Source organism: Euprymna scolopes, chromosome 7 (assembly GCF_053919585.1).
Source record: "Euprymna scolopes isolate OS-2025 chromosome 7, ASM5391958v1, whole genome shotgun sequence".
Classification (NCBI taxonomy): Eukaryota; Metazoa; Mollusca; class Cephalopoda; order Sepiida; family Sepiolidae; genus Euprymna; species Euprymna scolopes.
In genome coordinates this window covers 145,162,027-145,183,638 of record NC_136488.1, presented here as the reverse complement: position 1 = coordinate 145,183,638, position 21,612 = coordinate 145,162,027, and the positions used below count along the sequence as shown (strand labels likewise).

The 21,612-nt window shown below is 36.6% G+C and overlaps 1 long non-coding RNA gene and 1 pseudogene across 1 annotated transcript in view; one reads left to right on the top strand and one right to left on the bottom strand.

The window, feature by feature from the left end:
* The window catches only part of LOC145280027 (uncharacterized), a 97,500-nt gene that overhangs the window by 21,141 nt on the left and 54,747 nt on the right, over positions 1 to 21,612 (bottom strand). The window lies entirely within an intron of this gene.
* On the top strand, positions 20,344 to 20,461 carry LOC145280433 (5S ribosomal RNA; annotated as a pseudogene).

Here is a 21,612-nt window from a genome sequence, read left to right as displayed (position 1 = left end):
AGAACCTATCAGTCTAACACTTATCGTTGATTAGTTTATGATCTTGAAGTCATACTTTTTAGCTCCTTAAATCAAGTGGCTTCACGCCCTGCCTGGAGCAGTTTCTATTAAAATAGTATTTGCAAAATCGATCCATAATTTGCTACATACAAAATACTCGTATTATTTTGATTAATTGGACTACTGTTCCTATCTTGAATGTTATTTTCACAACGTTTCGGTTGATGCAACCTCCGACCTTCCTCAGATGTGTCTTGTCGAACTCGGGAATATTTGGTCTGGAAGGACTCGTGGTGCAGTGGTTAGAGTACTTGGAAAATCAATTATAAAAAGTGATATTCTCCTAAAGGTTAAGGTGCAATCTTCAGTGAGGGCAAGCGAAAAATACAATAGCAAATTACTTAGGACCTCTATCCAGTCATGGCTGACGGAACAAGAGCATGCTACCCCCGTGAAGTAAATAAAGGGTTCTGCTCAAAATTCCGTCCAAATTCCCAAGTTCGACAGAAACATTCCCGAATTTGACAAGATACACCTGAAGAAGGCCAGAGATTACATCGGCTGAAACGTTGTGAAAATGACAGTCAAGATGAGAACACTAGTCCGATAAATCCAAATAATATGAATAACCAATCCTCATCTAAAAAATTCAGAAACGTCATACAAAATACATTTTTTTTGTATAGCACTTTAATATTCTCGTCAGATTGAGTAATATTTATTTTCTGCCGAAATTCTTTCAATTATTTTTGCAAATGGCTGCCGACTTATGTTACTTACTTATTCCATTAATTAGTTCCATTAATTTGATGCATCTTTCTACTTGTACAAATTTACCATTCCTTCTACGTGCACTATTATATTTATTTATAATTGTAAAATAAATAAGCAACAAAAGTTTTAAAGGGAAAAATTGGTCCACGTACGTCTCTACTATTATATAAAAAGAACTTTGTATGTGTGTGTGTGTGTGTGTGTGTGTGTGTGTGTGTGTGTGTGTGTGTGTGTGTGAGAGAGAGAGAGTTCATTCCCTATGGGCTCGGAAACGGCTGGGCCGATTTTATTTTTTAAATTTTATACGAAGGTACTTGATGTGTCTGGGAGTGTTCTTGCGTAAGTTTTGTATCGGAATGCGTCTGATGAGTATCGATAATCGACAAAATCTGATTAAAGAAACAACCTAACATCACAAGTGAATTTGAAAAGTTTTATCAGCGCACGAGCAGAAAGGCCCAACATATAAAAATCAACTGTAGATTATTTTATAAAACAGGGGCGCGTTCGAAATGAGTGGGAGTTTTTTTTTTTTTTAGAGCACGATTGAACCGTGGCACTTTTGCATTTTAAACTTTAAATGAAGCAATTATTTATAGATTTGATAAAATCAGCAGTAGATTCTCATTGTAGACTAGAATGTATTGTAGACTAAGTCACTGCGGGGAGGCATGTGAATCATCCTCACGGTACACTGCGGAGAGAGTTAGACTGCGGGGGGGGGGGGTAGACTGCAAGGCGGGGGTAGACTGCGGAGAGAGGGTGTTACACTGTGGGGTGGGGCTAATTAGAGCAGGCACTCAATCGATTTAATTAAAAAAAATGGACGATTTCACGGATTGCGACGACAATAAAAGTATTAGAGGGTTGAACATATGTTGGGTCTCCCTGCTAGTCATATCTAAAATAATAATTCAATGTTATCTTCTATGATTATGTAAGATGTCAAATTCTTTTTAAATTTAAAATTGTATCAAAACGACGCTTCCATTCTAATTATATTGACCGTAAGCCGCTTATGTACGAATGTTGTTATGTTATGTGAAGAGTCATGTTGATGTATGAGTAAGCATTGATTATAATCAACAAGAGTATATAAATAATAAAGTAATAAAGTTAAAATGATTTATACGTTTTTTTTAATAAGAAATCACCACTTATTAAGGCCCAAAGGCCACTCGAGGATAAGGCTTAAAGAGTGCACAGTAGTCAAAGGAACAATATCATAGTAATCGTTAGAAGTGTAAATTTGATAAATTAGATTACTTAAATGGAACGGTTCATTAAGAACTTGTTTACATTGGACTTGAAGACGACCATATTGTGGTTAGCTGGAAAGCAGGCAAACGGAAAACAGTTGCACAGGTATGCAGTTCTAAGAAAGAAGCTTTGTTCATAGAATGTACGTTTAGGTTTAGGCACATATAAAGAGTGGGAGAAATTATTGATAGTGTTTTCAGCTAGACGAGTGTTTCTCGTGAATGTTTGGCGATGGGGGAGCCATAGATTTGAGCTCAGACGAGCATTTGCCATGAAAATAACGATAAAGCAGAGACAGGCTCGTGACGTCTCTTCTGTGAGAGAGAGGTTGCAGAGAAGAGAAAAGTGCATCACTTACTAGGCTACGAAGTCTGTTTTGTAACTCTGTCAAGGCAACATATGGTCTTTCTAGCAGCTCCTGTTCAGATGTGATAACAATGCTTCATCCTTGGACGTACCTTTCGATCGATTATCATCATCTTGTTTGTTGTCCTTTTAACATTTTGTTGGTAACTGTTTGTGAATTTCTGAATGAATCGACCAACAACAAAGGACGAAATCTAGTCTTACTTCCAGATCACGTGCAGTGTGAGAGTTCCTAGCGAAGTCTCGTATTACCATGACATTTGTGAATTTTATCCTTTTTATCAAAGAGCATTACTTTGGCTTAGAAACCAATTTCTTTCTAAATCTAGTTCCAACAAGTGTTTAATCTTGGTGCAAAAGTTAAAGTCTCCAAAGATCAAGGAAATCCAGACTAAAATGTTGGCAAAAACTTAAACAGAAACCGATAGACCAGGTCAGAGGAATATCAGAAGATTGTAAAATTAAAATACAATACTGCTCGAATAAAAGTACTTGAAGTGCCAGTAGAAATCCGAGCAGAACAGCCCCACCCCCTCTAAGAAAATCTTCCTAAATTCCTAATACATGTATGTATGTATGTATGTATGTATGTATGTATGTATGTATGCCTAAAACTTTCGACAGATGCGACAGATTTTCACGAGATCGGTATCGTTTTGAAGTTCGACCCTTCAGGCGACAGATGTCGAAAAATTGGCCAGACTTCTTCACCCTCAACTGGGCAGTTTTCTACAAGGAGGGGTCGATTTTTTCGAGCCATTATGCAAGTCATCGTATCGGTAGCTGTGTCAGAAATTTCATGAAAAATAGTGAATAATTCCACCCCGTCTTTCCAAGCTTATAACTCCTCGAAAAATGTAATTCAAGCCCTAATTTATTTTTCAATTAAAGGAGCAAGGACCAAGGTTTCATTAAAAAAAAATAAAAACAAACAACGTGTGTTTTTTTTTTAAAAAAGGTTTTAAACTTCGGACTTTACAGGTAAATTTCTAAAAAACACTACTTTTTTTGTTTTAAATTTGAATATATTATTTATTGACATTTTCTCTTCAATTTGTGATATATAAAACTTCGGTGAGTAAATCAATTATTTACTTTTTAATAGACACTTGAAAATGGAGGCGTGTGAATTTAAAAAAATTCGTTGTCTAAAATATTAGAGAGAGAGAGAGAGACAGACAGACAGAGAGAAAGAGAGAGAGATTAATTTTAGCTGATTATTTACTTTTTAACTTTCTTACTGAAATGAATGATGCACACAGACAGAAAACATCTAGGTAACATTCCACTCAGATTATCGAGTTCCCTACATTATTAACGGTGTCTCATTCATATGGCTTCCACAGAGAGATTGATTTGAAAAAAACCTTTGTTTCTATCAGCTCAAAAAACGTGACGTCATTCGTCATCGTTCAACTCTGTTTCATCTACCCTTTGACCTGTTGCCCTCAGCCTCAACTTTACGCCACCCATCTTTCATTTAAGCCTGGTAATGATGCTGTTTTATAGATATGGGTTATCATCATGCACTCTGTGAGACCCTTGTTACAATCCATGCTAGCTAACTTAATCACAGCTAACGTAGGGTACCTAGTATGTAACATCCATCCGTTATTCCAGCCTGCTGCCAGTGGAGACACGCAACAGATGAGAGATCGTCATCTGCAAGTCTTTAGGGATCAAAAAAAGGAAAATGCATTTCTTTACCAGAAAACATCTACCAACTGATTTGCCCCACCATATTTGGTTGGTCAGTTAAGATCGTCACCCAAGCGTGCTTGCTGCTGTGCGCAAGCAGCTACTAGGAGGCATTGGTGAGACTTGAGCATCACGTGATGACCAGTGACCAGTGACCAGTTGACCGGACCACCTGCAAGTGACAGATGTGACTGGTTTACAAAGGTGACGCCACCATACACCCATTGTTCAAGTACAATATTAATAGATTCAACCTAGAAGTAAAAAAAAAAAAAAAAAAAAAAAAGAAAAAACTGTAACCAGTTCTCACCTAATAAATTTAATATCCTTCAAGGACAATATTTAAATTTATTAGGAAGGAACTGGTTACAGTTTATTTATTTATTTTTACTCATAGGTAAAACCGATTTGTAAGTCAATAGAATTTGTCAAGTGAAAATATTGGAGTTTGGAAGAAATAAAAAGAAGCAGGAAAAATCTGAATGTGCACTGTAGCATCCCTGTCTATGCATGTAAAGGACAAATACGTTAATGGAATGTGCTCTGATGAACTGATAGTACTTGTGCCCCTCTTGACGCAGATACTGCCGACAAACCCGACAAGCAGCAAAATCCCACCCCTTTACTGTCGAGGTCCCTAGATACCTGAAAGTCTTCTGCTGTAATAGTTCCCCCCCCCGGACTGCTAAACTTTGGAATTCCCTCCCTGTTTCCTGCTTCCATGATTGAACCCACCTGCAGAAATGTAAATGTCATGTGAAAAGGCATATTGCTGCTTAACTCCCCACAGTCTCCTGTTGGACATGATCTCAAATAGCAGTCCCTTACGTTCCAAGTGCCAATATGTTTTGTTTGGGGAGAAAACAAAAATAAAATAAAAAGTCTATGTCATATAATTAACTCCTTTGCACGGAACTAAATATAAGTAAACATATCCCATTAGTTACCCTTTTGCCTAGCAACTGTGTTTTAAAATTCATAATGATCAGTTGATTAGTTTAGGAGTGAATAATATACATAGAAATGCATAAACATATTCACATACCTAACTTTATATAAATAGAGATTAATTTTTTTATTAGCTCTTTTTGCACGTAAAGTAAAATACCTTTCTATTGTTAAATTTACAATAACAAAATAAAATATCTTTACCTAAACATGCGGGTGTTTATACGGGGTCTTTGTATTGTCTTCATAGTCGTAGTTTCTTTTTCTTTTCATGAGTAGCTGTCGATCATCTTCGCTATTTAACTAAGACAAATAAATCTTCTTATGCAGAAAAGACACAAGGAGACGTTCGCTGAGTTTTCTTCAAGGTTTTATTTGGAGAGAATGAACTTAGAGGAGAGAGACTAATGTTATTTTATCTAGTTATTTACTTTTAAAACTTAACTTTCTTACTTAATGAAATAAGTGACGCAGACGGACAGAAACAACGGTAGTATTAGATGAGATTATCAGTTTTCTACATCATTGACGGTGACTCGTTCGCACGGCTTCCAGTAAGAACCTCATCTGAAAACCTTAGTTTTCTCTCACTCAAAAAACGTGACGTCATTTATCAGTCGTCATCGTTTGAGTCATGTTTTGTCTACAACATTTGACCTCTATCCTCTGTCTCAACTTTACGTCATCCTTCTCTGGAAACAAGCCTATTTATTATTATTGGTTATGAATGAAAAACAGAATAATTGCCAATTGAAATGACATTTGTCGCTTTAATACTCTTGTGTTGAGTGTCATCATCCCTTTTATATTCGATCAGTGTTCCATTTTCCTTTAAACCGTCTCTTCATCACTGAAATATCCTGATGGAATTCCTCACCATGTTCTTCACTCGCATCACTAAGATTCTCTGCAAAATTCTTGAAAGTAACAATTTTGAAAAAAAAAAAAAAAAACCCAAAAAAAACAATGTACCTAATTCGACAAATAGGCCAGAAATGGATTTTCCATGTTACAGCACATATAAAAATGGTCAGATATGTCCTGTATTTTTTTGAGAGTTGCACAGTGTTGTTGATACCATTTTGGCGGGGCTTGAATTTACAGATGATATTCCAGTTCAAAGTAAGTCCGTGAAGTTATCTATTTTCCTCCCACAGCGGGATAATGTGTCACAAGGGTCGGAAAGTGGGATTTGAAAAGCCATCGTCCTAGAGGAAGAGCACTCTGTTCTGAAAGAAAATGCCTGGGTAGCCCCGTTAACATTCCCAGGTACGGGCGTATCAGGCAATTAGTAATAAACTAACCCCTTCTCAAAGGGGGAAGACAAAACATAGGAAGGTGGACCTCCTAGAACTGCACAGGATCAGAGACATACTTCTATCAACAGGAAGCAACCCATCTTAACTTTGTTGACTTTGGGGTGTTTTATTTTGTTTTGTTTGTTTTTTTGAAGGGATGGAGGTAGAAATCTGGCTGATGGCTAACCGCCATTAAATTGAGTCCACAAATGAACATGAATTACAAAGAGATTTAAACGAATAAGACGATACAGGTTAAAATTTAATGAGAACGTGAGAGAAAGAGAGAGAAGGAGGGAGAGAGAGAGAGAGAGAGAGAGAGAGACAGACAGACAGACATACAAACAGAGAGAGAAAGAGAGCGAGAGAAGATTTGAATTATTTATGCCAGAAATTAAATATGTTTTAGCGCCTGTTATTCTAACAGACCCAAACGTTGCACGTAAAGACAATCGCAAAGGAAATTAGAACTTGGACACAAACTTTCACGTTATTTATTTTCATCGTTTACCACGCTAATCACCCGACCCGTATTTAACACCAGTATGTTCTCTCTTTTTAACCACCACATAGGCCGGATGTCATTACATATTACTAAGCATAGCGTGCTGTCAATACACGGCATCAGACACAGCTGGCTGTCAGTGCACAGCACCAAATATAGCTGACTGGGAACACAAGGCACCAAACACAACTGGCTATGAATAAACCACACTGGACACGGCTGACTGAATACACAAAACTAGACACAGCTGACTGTGGAATACATGGCACCAGACACGGCAGGTTGTCAATACACGGCACTAAAACTGGCTGGTTGTCAATATACCGCACCAGACACGGCTGGCTGTCAATACACGGCACTAGATATAGTTGGCTGTAAATAGATAGCACCAAACATATCTGGCTGTCAATGCACAGCACCAAACACAGCTGGTTGTCAATACAGCTGGCTCTCAATCGATGAGGGTAAAAGAAAAAGCCGTCGCATGCTTGCTGAGCGTACCTTCCTATGTGCCTTTTCTTTTTCTTCTTTTGCTTCTTTCTTCTGCCTTCCAATCCCCATACCTATATATGCATTATGCCCTGTGACGTCATGCTCACGTCATAATGAAAATGCTAACTTTGCACGTCATTTTAATAGCAGGGCCAGATTACGTTGCAATGTGGATCAGACCATTAATGGATATAGCCATAAATCAGACCCCGAAAAATATAAAACCTTAAAATATATGCTAAACCTGACAGCCATATTACAATCTTTTATTATAATTATATTTATTTGTTTTATGTAAGCACAAAACGTTAAAGTAAAAACTACTGATTTTAAAATTCTTGTTAAACCTATAAAAAAAAGCATGTAGATAGTTGATTGCAGAGCTATTATTTATTTAGTTATTTACTTAACACTTTTACGCCAACACTTATCCAGGCCAAAAGTCATTCGAGTATAAATGCTAATGACATGAATGGATGTTGGGTTGAATGATGAAGAATATTATGAGAGGATTGAAAATGATGAAGGAAATGAACAAAGTTTGTTCATGTATAGTGACGGTTTATTATGGAATGTATTTGCTGACATTGAGTTTGAAGACGATCATGTTGTAGCCTGCAGGGAGGTAGTCCCATGATAATGTGTTACAAGGATTGGAAGTTCTTGAAAAGAACCACTAGACATATGTAGGAAGAAAGAAAAAAAATTTTCGGTTGTGATAATAAAAGGAGATCCTGGAGTGAATGCCTTATAAGAAGGAATCAGATTAGAGCTCAGTCGAACACCTTTCATGGAAATAACAATAGAGTAAAGAAAGACTAACTACGTCTCTTTCTCTGTGAAGACGAGAAAATATGATTCTCTGCTAGATTGCGAATTCAATTTTGTACTCTATCAAGATAAGGAGTGCTCTGAGCTGTAACATAGTGCATATGAGTGCATAGGAAAATATCAGCAGCAGCGAAGGATGGCTGGCTTGCGAAGAGATTAGCAGCAGCAGTAGTGGCTAAGAAATGCACATATGCAGATAAGGAAGTGTACATGAGAAGAAAAAGGGGGGGAAAAAAACAAAAAAAGGACACCACATGCTCGAAGCAGAAACAAAGTCAAAATTGAAGAAAATTAACGTGTAAAGTCGAATACGAGAATGGGCCGGCTGTAGCCGGCTTGTGGTCAGTGGAAGAAGAAAAGTGTACACCGGGCGAGATGGACGATGGTGAAAGACATTAAAGTGTTGTCGAGACGGGAAAGTAACGGTAATGAAACGTGTTAAAAGAGAAAAGATGCCAACCGGGATTTTTATTTATTTATTTCCGGTTTTATTTTTGTGAATTATTAAAGTAAACTGTAACACCATGTAACGTTACATGAGCGACACCTCCCCAGATGTGGTAGCCGTGTCCGATAGAGTATATTTATTCACTCTCATGGTTTTGAATATATTAGAAAGACACATATATTAATAATTATAAAAAAGATTAAAAATGAGTTCCATTAAAGTTCTCGATCACCTCTGAACGTTGAGTTAGCAAAGAAGTTAAAACCATTAAATTTCCTCTCTCCAATCGACCAGATAACTATGTTATAGTGTATCTTTCTTGCGGTCCAGGCCAAGAATGCATCTAGTCTGGTGGGAGATCCAGCTTAGTGTTGTTATTAGAGGTTAGATCATTTGGAAAAGGTACACCGTTCCTTGAATAAGCATGTGTGTAGCCACACCCACGGGATCTTATTTGGACTTGTTATATTGAATGTTTGATCAGGGTTTATTTGTAAGAAGAAGTATCCTTATGTTGAGTTGTTCTGGCAAACCCCTGTACAGAGAGGCCTTAGACACTCGAGGATAGTGTCTAGTAGGCATTCAAGTTCTATATGCATGTATTTGTGTTTACTAAAACACACGCACACATATATATAATATATATATATTGTGTATTTAGGCGGCATGATTTCATTCAGACAAGTATTGTTAAATAGCAGGGAGTGTTCTTGCTTAATAAGCTTTCTTTGTAGTTTTTCAATTTTTCTAATTGTCTTTCTTGTTTCTCGGTTGAATCTGTGTAAGAAAGTTCCATAGTCGTCTTGGTCCATTTTTTTTTTTTTTGCAAGTACTTTCGACTGAGTTTTCAACAGTCGTCTTTGTGTGTGTGTGTGTGTGTGTGTGTGTGTGTGTGTGTGTGTGTGTGTGTGTTAGCAACGTGGTTAAAAACTCAGTCGAAAGTACTTGCAAAGAACAACCAAAAAAAAAAAAATCAACCAAGACAACTATGGAACTTTCTTACACAGATTCAACCGAGAAACAGGAAAGACAATTAAAAAATTGAAAAACTACAAAGAAAGCTTATTAAGCAAGAACACTCCCTGCTATTTAGCAATGCTTGTCTGAATGAAATCATGCTGCCTAATTACACAATATATATATATATATATATATATATATATATATATATATATATATATATATATATATATATATATATACACTTATGATTTTAATTTTTAATACCTATACTAATGGTTCACTCTTTTTTGAAATCATCAGTGCAGGGAGTGACGATTACAGCCGCTCATGAGATTTGAGCCCGGTTATGAAACCAGTTCTGATTTCATTAGCAAAGAACAAACCGTACAGCCAACGTTGACCGCAAGAAATACAGTTGAAATTAAAGCGTAAATGTTAAGACGGACGAGAGTGATCTTAGAAATCTAACATCATGATCTGCGCACATGAGCTTAAGTGACCAACTTTCATTTCAACTTTAACGTGCTCAAACAATAAGAACCAAATTCTTAAAAGTGACTGGCATAATTATTACTATAATTATTTTTTTTAATACTTACAAAAAATAAACATTATTATACACACAAATATATTCATATAATCTACTTATAGAGATGTTATCTGTTTTTGTTATAAGATATATAAATACTTCTGCCTAGTCTTGAGAGAGAATAGACGTTTTTTAAAGGGTATCTGCATAGGGAGTCTATAATGAAACAAGTGTTGAGCAATTTCCAACCGCACTTGTTTGGAAACTTCATATTTGAGTCCAGTGGAAAGGAAAAATCTAGGATTATTGGATACAATGTCAAGGTATATAAGTAAATAGAGATTTGTGCCGTACAGATAGACCTTAGACATTCGAGGACAGTGTCTAGTAGACATTCAAGTTCGTGTGTGTGTGTTGGGGGGGGGTGAGCGTGTCTGTGTGTGTTTAAATCTGTATATGATTTTGTTTATTGCGCAGTATTGATTTCTCTTCTGAGTAACTTCGCGTTGTCCTGATACAAAGAAGTTTTGTTTTAAAAAAAAAAATGTCCGCCTCTGAATTCGTTGCTTGTGCTCATTAAAAATGGATATGTCAGTGCAAGTGTCAAGTTGTCTGATTTGTTAGTAAATTTGAAAGTTGAGATCAGTGAAGGATCACATTCTCTTGGGGGCATTTTGTCTCTTGTTCATGTCAAAATCAGACGTTTTTGCTTAGCTTGATTGAAAATAGAATATCACACACACACAGACACACACACACACTCACACACAAACACTCTTTCTCTCTCTCTCTCTCTCTCTCTCTCTCTCTCTCTCTCTCTCTCTCTATCTCTCTCTCCCCACATGTCTCTCTCCATGGCTCTCTCTCTCTCCCCATGTCTCTCTCTCTCCCCATGTCTCTCTCCATTGCTCTCTCTCCATGCCTCTCTCCATGTCTCTCTCTTTTTTTCTCTCTCTCCATGTCTCTCTCTTTCTCTCTCTCTCTCTCTCTCTCTCTCCATGTCCCTCTCTCTCTCTCTCTCTCCATGTCCCTCTCTCTCTCTCTCTCTTTCTCTCTCTCTCCATGTCCCTCTCTCTCTCTCTCTCCATGTCCCTCTCTCTCTCTCTCTCTCTCTCTCTCTCTCTATATATATATATATATATATATATATATATATATATATATATATATATATATATATATATTAGTGTCGGGGCGATAAATCGGAATTGGGAATCGGAAAAATCGAGATTTTGGTGACATCAAAATCGGTATTGGAATCGGAAAAATTTGAGCCTATTTGTCGATGCCAAAAACGATTCCTTCACTTATCTTTTTTATTTGATTTTGTTCTAAAACAGAATCTCCCACCGCTTGTAGCAGTAATGGAGTAACAAATATTCATTGATTTTAAAAGATCAGCAAAACTAAAATCTATAGATCACCCCCCCCCACACACACACACAGACGAAGTGTGTTTTTATGTTTGAGAAAATATATGCACATTTAACATGTGTCTTTACGGTAGTCAGGAAAAATAGCAACTTTATTGTTAAATATTTAAAGATTGGTGAGGATCGGAATCTGTAATTGTATGAGAATCGGGAATTTAGTACAGAATCGGTACTTGTATCGGATTCGGGAAAAATCTTGGCGTGTTCCCATCGCTAATATATATATATATATATATATATATATATATATATATATATATATATATATATATATATATATATATATATATATAGAATAAATGACAAAACTTTATATTCCAAAATACATGATGTTGACAATTTTGTATTTTATTCCTTTACATCAATTGATCCTTACAGTTCCTGACAGTGTCTGTTTCGTAGCGCAGAATCAATCACTTAATTATTATAGCAATTAGTGAATCTATTATGCCCTTAACTCATCAGAAGAAATAGCAACAATCAATCCACCAAAAGGAATTAAAATGTGATACGACATGGTGAGAATCCGAAAATTTGGAAGAGAAGCTGTAGTTAACGCCATCTTGGATATATATATATATATATATATATATATATATATATATATATATATATATATATATATATATATGTGTGTATATATATATATACGTTTTATTTTTTTATTACTGTATCTTTCTGTTAAGTTACATTATTGTTTCAACTACCCGGATAGCTGAAACAATAATGTAACTTAACAGAAAGATACGGTAATAAAAAATAAAATGCATATTTGCTCTACAACAGTATTGAGCACTTTCTTCAGTTTTTATTAATTACCATTTCTACTATATATATATATATATATATATATATATATATATATATATATATATATATATATATATATATATATATATATCAGGTTAAAATTATTTGTAGCGATACGCCAGACACATTAAAATGGATGGATCAGGAACATTTCAATTATGCGTACGTTTGTCGTATCCACCCACGCAAATTCTGTAGAAGTAAAAAAGCAAACTGTGCCTCTTTGCACGGACATATGACAAGGCAATGCCATGTGACAAGGAGTCCATTTTCTGTCCAATCAACTCTCGAACAAAACACTTTCTAAAATCTTTTTTTTTTCTAACAGCCTATAAGCGTATAAAAGTCGCTGCGCGCGAAATCCAAATCAGTTGAGTCAGATTTTCGTTCAGTTCAGTTCAGGACGCTGCACCACAAATGAACAACGCGCTGTTTCGACTCTATCTTCTTGACGTAAAATCACTAAAATTGATGCCATGCGTCATGCACCTAAAACCTCTTAACCTCATTGGATTATTTTATTCAAAAAATAACTTTTTCTCACATCAGACACATTTATGGAGCAAAATTATCACATTACTGGAACTAACAAATATAACAAATTTTATTTCTTTTTGTTAAAAAAAGAAGAAACATTTTGCTCCTTTTTGTTTTACAAGCTAGTCACCACTTATCAAGGACCGGAAGCCACTCGGGCATAAGGGTTATTGCATGTACAGTAATCAATGGGATAGTATTGTAGTAATCGTTAGTATTGGAGATTTGATAAAATGTCTTACTTAAGGCGGCGGTTCATCGTGAATTTGTTTATGTTGGACTTAGAGACATCCAGGTTGTAGTCAGGTGGGAAACAGGCAAGCGGAAGAGCAGTCGGAGGAAGTTTTTCTCTTTTCCTTTTTTGGTACAGTTCTTCTACTCAAGTCCTATCAGACTCTATTTAAGACATATATATAAAGTCCTCACGACTATTCCTGGTTCTAAAAACCTAATATTTATTTCCAAGAAACTGTTTCCAAGAACTATGAACATCTCGTAAATCATTCAATAACTTACTTTTCCTCGCGTGTTGACACGGCACACGCATATAAAAATACAACAAAAAAAAATGATTTATCTTTATCTTCTCTTCTCTTCTTCTATTCTTATATATATATATATATATATATATATATATATATATATATATATATATATATATATATATATAATGAACTCATTTTCCCCCTTTGATTTTGACCTTAATAGGAATAAAATTCAAGACATTTCATGCAAATGTAATATGCACAAACTGCAGCTTATCTGAGGTGTGTTATAGGCCTATTACCTCTCCACTTCCTCGATAATCATAGATTCCTATATTTTTCCTGATCAGAGTTCACGGACAAAATCGGTTAAAATCAATGGAAGTGGTAAAATCCCTTCTCCCTAATAAATTCCTCCTTTTCCCGCCACCACTTTACACCGTGCGGGATCGTTCACAAGGAACAGTTTCGAAGGAACACCGGTTTGAGTTTTCTTTACTTTGTAGTTGCTTAAAAAAACTGAAATTAACCAAATCGAAGGGTTACTTCGTAGTTGCTTGAAAAAAACTTGAATTAACCAAATCAAAGGGTTACTTATGCCAGTTCTTTTTTTTTTGCTTTTCGTTTTTTTGTTTTTGGTTTTCCGAACACGTTTTTCCATGATTTTTGCTTTTTGTTTTTACGATTTCTTTTGGAAAGAAGTTTTACCTTTGTCCATTGGTTTCTTGTTTGTTTTCGTTTTGCCAAATTTTTTTTCTAAGAAATTTAACATCGTTTTTTACTTTGCTTATTCTTCACTTTAACCCCCCCACTTTATACACAACGCCGGGTACACCTGCTAGTTGTTAAATAAAACTTTATTATAAATGTTAAAGTTCCTTTCACTATTATGCAGAATCTTACACTTTTATTTTTCTTGTTTTTGGTGAGGTGTGAGCGATTTTTATCCATGTGCACGTCGCTGATATGACACTAGTATTGATGAGGATCGGTCATTCCTCGTTACCAGCCATTACGCTCGCTCCCTTACCATTGCATATTCAAGAATGATGACTAAAGAATTTAACGGGGTTATTAAGAGTGCTCAATAAAAGAAGAGCAAAATATATTTTTATTAATATAAACAAATTAACATGGCCACGACACTGGACATGCTAATGTTTCGGGAAAAGGGGTGGTTAAAACCAGAAGTCCTCATCAGGCAACAATAAATGGTTGCTTTTCACAGAAAAAAACAGTCCTTGGTTTCTTTTGTGGAAAGTAACCACACATACACACACGCGTGCGTACACACAAATCTTCTTCTTGTTCGGTCATCTTTTATATATATATATATATATATATATATATATATATATATATATATATATATGTATATATATACATATATATATATATATATATATATATATATGTATATATATATATATATATATATATATATATATGTATATGTATATATATATATAAAAGATATTGTACACAAACATGTCGTAACCACGGAAAAAACTCTAAAATAAGATTTATTGTTTATTACAAAAAATTTAAAACTAGCCAATTACTAATAAATAATAACCCTACATCCGATGGCAGTATGCTGAAAACTAGAAATGCTGTGTACGTCTTTAAATGTCCCATAGGAGAATGTGTCTCCAAAAATAATTCGTACATTGGCATGACTCAAACCAGCATCTCCCGTCGTTTAACATGTCACCTATATTCCCCGAATAGTTCAATCTATCAGCAAATCATAACATAACACACCACACCTCTAAAACTGAATTTAGAGACATATTAGCATGGGGGCCCGGCGTTGCCCGGGTGTGAGATGTATGCTGAGCAAAAAAAAAAAAAAAAAAAAAAAAAAAGAACGGTCAATTTTTTTAACTTTGACCCCTATTATGACCCCTTAACATTTATTTAGGGCTCGAATAAAGTTGTTAAGTTAGATCCATGTTCAAGGAACCTATATCTAAAATTTCAAGTGTTTAGACTGTCGGTTTTAAATTGTCGGAGGAGTTTGGTAGAGTTCTCAAAGGTCAAATCGTTAAACTTTGACCCCTTAACAGCCAAATTTCTGGCCGAAAACCAATCACATCACTATTTGTCTCATTCTATACCCAAGTGGTGCTATGGCTGTTAAAGTCACCAATGTATAGGCTCGTGTTGTTGGAACTCTTGGATGTTAGCGGCCATGAAAAGGGGGTTGCTGGTGGTTTATACACGGATATGATGTTGAGGTGTTCCATGCCCACCTGAAGTATTTCAAGGCCTCCTTCTGAGAAGTCAGTACTGGTTTTGATTATTGACTTGTCTCGTGCGAAGATCGCGCTTCTATATACTGTACTTGGGTGGTGGATAATAAGGTGCATCCCTGGTATTTTGGGGAGCACTCTGTCTTTATGTGATGGGGAAGCAGTAGAGGCATGGGCTGCTGCAAATGAACTCAAACTTCTCCACAATGCAAAGGATCCCAAATCCTTCCAAAGTGCCCGTTGGAGACGGGGATATAACCCTGATCTAGCATTTATTTCATCAAAGCACTATGGAAATCTAGAAAAAACTGTGGGAAGCCCAGTGCCAAGAACCCAACAACGACCCATATTTATTGATCTAAGACCTATCATTAGGCCACAGAAACCCCAGATTCGGCCACGGTTCAATTTCCGTAAGGCCAACTGGGAAGGCTATACCTCTGACCTAGAACAAGCCATCAACACCATCACCCCATTACCAGATGAATACAACAACTTCCAATCCCTGATTTGGAAAGTAGGCAGGAAAAACATTCCAAGAGGGTGCAGGAAAACGTACATCCTTGGTCTCACGGAACCAAATAAAGCACAGTATGAGGAATATATCCAAGCTTATAATGAAGACCCATTTGCTGAAAACACGTTAGAGCTCAGAGAGAATTTGCTTGCTTCCATCAGTAGCGAACGCAAACAGTGCTGGCAAGAAGTCATAAGTAACATCGATATGACACACAATAGCAAAAAAACCTGGATGACAATAAAAAAGCTAAACTCAGAAAAAGCTCCTTAGTCTCAGATTGCAGCCGTGACACCCAACCAAGTAGCCCATCAGCTGCTACTGAATGGCAAACCGCACCAAAAAGAAAGAGGACAGAAAAAGAGAATGAAAGCTGAACTTAGCCACGTCATGCAAAACAGCAATGCCCATCTAGAACCATTCTCAGAAGCCGAAATAACCACAACAATATCTCGACTAAAAAATGGAAAGGCATCGGGCCTTGATGAAATAACCACAGAGATGGTAACACACTTTGGAACAACTGTAAGGAAGTGGTTACTGGCCCTAATAAATAACTGTGCATCATCCCTCAAACTCCCTAAAATCTGGAAAAAGGCAAGAGTAGTAGCCATTCTAAAACCTGGAAAAGACTCCACATCACCTAAGAGCTACCGACCTATCTCCCGTGCATTCTCTATAAACTATATGAGTGCATGATACTTGCCAGAATAACGGAAACGGAAGAACAACTCTCAGCTGACCAAGCTGGCTTTAGACCAGGTCGGTCATGTTGTAGCCAGATTTTAAACCTGACCCAATTCATTGAGGATGGATTTGAGACCAAAAAAATAAGGGGCACTGTGTTTGTAGACCTTACAGCAGCCTATGACACTGTCAACCACAGGGCACTCGTACTAAAAGTAGCCCAAATGATACAAAACTCAGCATTGGTAAGCATAATTGAATGTCTACTTAGTAATCAACGTTTCCATGTTGAGATGGATGGCAAAAAGAGTAGATGGTTTATCCAAAACAATGGCCTCCCACAAGGTTCAGTTTTGGCTCCAACCCTATTCAATATCTACACTAACGACCAACCACAATACCCAAATATATAAAGATATATATATGCAGATGACCTATGCATCGCCACCCAGACAAATAGTTTTGACATCATCAAAGAAAGACTCTCTGATGCCCTAGCCACTCTCTCTAGGTACTACAAAAAGTGGTACTTAAATGCAAACCCAAACAAGACCCAAGTTTGCGCCTTTCATCTGAATAATCACCAAGCAAATCGGAGACTAAGAGTCATGTGGAATGACAACATGCTTACACATGAACCTTTCCCAGTCTACTTGGGAGTAACTCTGGACAGAACACTCTCTTTTAGGAAACACATTACCAAATTGAAAGGCAAGCTGTCATCACGAAACAGCCTTCTCAGTAAGCTTGCCACCAGCAACTGGGGTGCTGACCCCAAAACACTGAGGCAAACAGCTCTTACACTGTGCCATTCCACAGCAGAGTATTGTGCCCCAGTATGGGCAAGATCATGCCATGCCTATAAAATTGATGTAAAGCTGAACAAGGCATACCGGACCATAACTGGTGCCTTAAACCAACTCCCTTGCCAGCTCTATACTGGCTAACTGGTATTCCACCACCACATATCAGGCGAGAAGTTATCACCAGAATGGAACGGTACAAACAGCTTAACGACCACAGGCACTCACTGTTTGGCCACCAATCAGTGAGACAAAGACTAAAATCTCGCAGTAGCTTCATCAATATAGAGGAAATCGATCCCAGGCAAGCTGCCTCCTATAAGATGGAACGATGGCGAGACTATAACAGCAGGAATAAAAATGAAGCCCTACCAGACCCAAAAGAAACACTCCCCCAGGGTTCGAACCTTGGTAGAAAAAAACTGGGTGACTCTAAATAGAGCCAGAGCCAAAGAAGGCAAAACAAAAGACAATCTCCACAAGTGGGGCCTAGACACCTCACCTTTATGTCCATGTGGAGAGGTACAAACGATGCACCACCTTAGGGAAAACTGCCGATTGGGTCCTCATTGCTCAAACCAAGACCTTAAGGAGGCAAACAGCACCGCCATGCAATGGGTTAATTTCTATTGCGATAAGATATAATGATGACCGATCACATCGATTTTCCCAAATCTCAGTACCCTGTATATCAAAATTCGAGTCTGTAGACTAAAAGTTGGCAAAGTTATTGCATAGAGAAATGTACACAGACAGACACACAGACAGACACACAGACAGATACACAGACACGTTCACTTTTATAGATATATAGATTAATAAAAAACATGGCCATTTTAACTGTCTCATATTGCGAGGTGCGACTTCCAATCTTTGAGGCATTGTTAATCCACATTAATAAACCAACGATTAACCAGACTCAAAATGAAATGGCGGGCACGGCTCAAGTGCTTTTGAGTATTTTAGTGATTTTAAGCGATTTTAATCGTCTTTTAATCATCTTTTAATCATCTTTTCATTTCATCTCGCTATTTTCATTTTTACAATTTCATTTTTTATTTTTTATTTTTTACTACTCGCCTGAGGATGACCAATGGAGGTCGAAAACGTTCGCGATTATGGGAAATTTCTTTTTTCACTCGAAAAAAACGTTCGAAAAATGGTCCGACAAAGAGAAAAGGAGGATTACAAGAAAAACAAGCAAGAGTTGTCTGCGCTATTTAATGAAACGTGCATATATATATATATATATATATATATATATATATATATATATATATATATCCACACAACTCAAGTCATTACTTTTCCAACGAGCCTTCATTTGTTAAATTCTGATCTAGAGTCGCTGAGATTAGGAACTTATAAAGTTGCCAATAAAGGTGGTTTATCTATCTATTTATCTATCTATCTATCTCCTTCTCTCTCTCTCTCTCTCTCTCTCTCTCTTTCTCTCTCTCTCTCTCTCTCTCTCTATATATATATATATATATATATATATATGACTATATCTATACTCGTAGCCAAATTGAATATTAAAATGTTTATATCTTTGGGTCTATGGGACGAAACTACATGAACAGTTGCAGGCTTTTTGAGGATTAAAATACTATTCTATGGGTAAAATTTTATGACAATTAGTAAAAAAGCACCTTTATTTTCAAACCAATAAAATATGCCCAGATTTGCCTACATTTGTATATATAGTGTCCTGGCAGGCCAGTTTTAGTTTTGCTGCTTTGAGATGAATTTTACTTAGTTTTTTTTTTTTTGCTTGGTTGTCTCCCCTGTGGCCTTGCCAGGCAACTAATATTAAAAATGATATATTCATTTAACATTGCTTTTTCTTTATCCAGAGGTCAGTACAAGTCTTGTCCAATCACTTGTTTTTAAGTTTTCTGTGGTCAGTCAGCCTTCCTGCGATTCAAGACATCCATGCCTTTGCAACGGATTATCCAGGTGGATGAACGCTCTATGTGACCAGCATAACCGATTCATCCTTAGAATAACTACTATGTTTCTTTTTTTTTCTACAAATATGTCACCACTTATCAAGGCTCAGAGGCTACTCAAGGATAAGGGTTAATAAGTGTACAGTGGTCAATGGAACAATATCGTAGTAATCGCTTGTAGTGGAAATGTAGTAAAGTGCATTACTTAAAGGTACGGCTCATCAAGAACTTGTTTACATTGGACTTGAAGACAACCATATTGTAGTCAGCTGGAAAGTTGGGAAGCGGAAGAGAGTTCCATAGTTTTGCAGTCCTAAGAAAGAAGCTTTGTTCATGGAATCCATGTTTAGGTCTCGGCACAGCTAAAAAGTGGGGGAAATTATTGATAGTGGTTTCAGCTAGATGCAAGATAACAGAGCGGTGCAAGGTGGATCCAATGATTGCATTTTTGTGGACTGCTTTTTATGGGTTTTTAGCTGGTAAAAATAGCTGCCAAGGAGTTAAAATAAAAAAAAAATGTAATTGGCAGGTGTAAGTCGTCTTAAAGTGTTCTTGTACGAATGTGCAAATATATGTTTATACATCAAAGTCAGCTTATTTTTACCTATCCGTCTGATGATAGCTCAACTGATAACAATTAAAGCTGGAGAACTAAATGTGTTGGTGGCGATTCTAGCTGATGGCACCCAAATCATATATTCTTTTAAAACTTTTTAAATCATTGCTATATATTGGGTACAATATAATAATCAATATACAGCATAATCACGTTTACTACACCGGTTCCCATCCGATCACTAAAGTTAAGCAACGATAAGCCTGGCCAGTACCAGATGGGTGACCATTTGGGACTTCCAGGTGCTGCATGTACTCTCCGCTTATGTTGGCATTATTTCCAGTCGTCTTGGACTTCTTGCCACTGGACTCAAGCAGTGCTGATTCAGGAGAGGTGTGGTTGGTATGATAATCAATAGGGAATTGGCTCTATGATAATTAATACGAAATTTGCATAAATTGAAATATCATATTGAAGCATATTTTACGATCAGGCAACGCTGGGCACTCTGCTAGTAAAATGTAAGAAAATTTCAGCTCAAGTTTTCTTCCTCGAATTTACTTTGATTGGATTAAATGTTTATGTGATTAGAGCAGATTATCTCGAGAACATTTTTTTTTTTTCTCCGACTGCCTATCAGACTTATTTCAGATTTCAGAATTTTATGTAGGATTCTTGTGCTCGTTATTTTTAACAGAGAAACATCATCACACTTGCAAGTTGATCTTAGTTTTGGCAAACACACACATTATGTACGGATACACATGCCTATATGATCCTTTTCTCATCACTTCAGCCAGATATTTACAGGTATGAAAATTTGTATTATTTGAATTGTTTGGACAACTGTTCTCATCCTGAGTGTTACTCTCACAGCGTTTCGGACAACATAACCTCCGACCTTCTTCAGATGTATTTTTTCGCACTCAGGAGTATTTCTGTGAAATTTAGGAATCCGTACAGAATTTTGAACAGAGCCATAGCCTCACAGTTAAGTAACAAGTAAAATTCAATTCTGAGTGACACTCTTCTGGAGGTTGAGGGTTCAATCCTCAGTGCAGGTGATACGAAAATGCAATTTTGAGTTACCTAAAATTTCTACGCAGGAATGGCTGACAAGACAAAAATATGGTAACCCCTAGGATTAAATAAAATCAACTAAGCTCCAGCCCCTGTCCCATCGCTGCAATGTTGCATCCCTGTGCATGTTTTACAAATATTATAATTGAATGTACTCTGATGAACTCGTTTTACTTGTACTCCCTCAGCGTACATATCCCTGACAAACCTGCTTAGCAATAAGATCTCGCCCCTTCACTGTTGATGTCTCTAAATGCCAGAAAGCTTTCTATTCTAATAGTTTCTTCCCTCGAACAACTCGACTTTGGGATTCTCTTCCTGCTTCCCTGGCTGTACTGATATGCAGAAGTTTACATGTAATATAAATAAATATCTTGTTAATATT